We start from the raw sequence: 602 nt of genomic DNA on the forward strand, positions 1-602 counted from the left end.
ATATCTCTCCCACCGTTGCCTCTATCTATTATCTGCATCTTTCTTTCCCACTGTTCAATTTCCGGTTCATCTTCACCGCACCCCCCCCTTCCTTCCCCGGCTCCCTCACCGCATCCTCCTTCCATCTCCTCCTCTTTCATCCCGGAAAACGTCTGCAGCATCCGTTCACTTCCGGGTGGTCGCGGAACCTGGGCCGAGAGGAAGGGAAATGGAGAGGAAAAGGAGGTTAAAAGGTTTGGTTTGGAAAGGTAAGATGGAGGAAATGAGGAAATGAAAGTATGAGGAAGAGGAAGTATGAGGAAAATGAGTAGTCTGACGACGCGGAAGGCATAAAGTGAGCGAGATGAGCAAAAGAAAAAAAAATCTATTCCTCTTCTAATTAACCGTGAATTTTCACCTATTACTTGGGTGTAAATAGGTCGAACGTTTCTCTGTGGCGCGATTTTCTTCAGCAGAAAGAAATGCACAGTTGCAACGAGTATTTCCAGACAGAGGTGTGCACTTCCAGGTCCTGCTCACCCTGCGCCACTGTGCTGCAGTACATTCGCAGGGCTGCCGGTTTAGCGTGCTACACACGGGATACGCGCGAGACATGCAACGTG

The sequence above is a fragment of the Penaeus monodon genome, chromosome 33 (genome assembly GCF_015228065.2).
Source record: "Penaeus monodon isolate SGIC_2016 chromosome 33, NSTDA_Pmon_1, whole genome shotgun sequence".
In the NCBI taxonomy this organism is placed as follows: Eukaryota; Metazoa; Arthropoda; class Malacostraca; order Decapoda; family Penaeidae; genus Penaeus; species Penaeus monodon.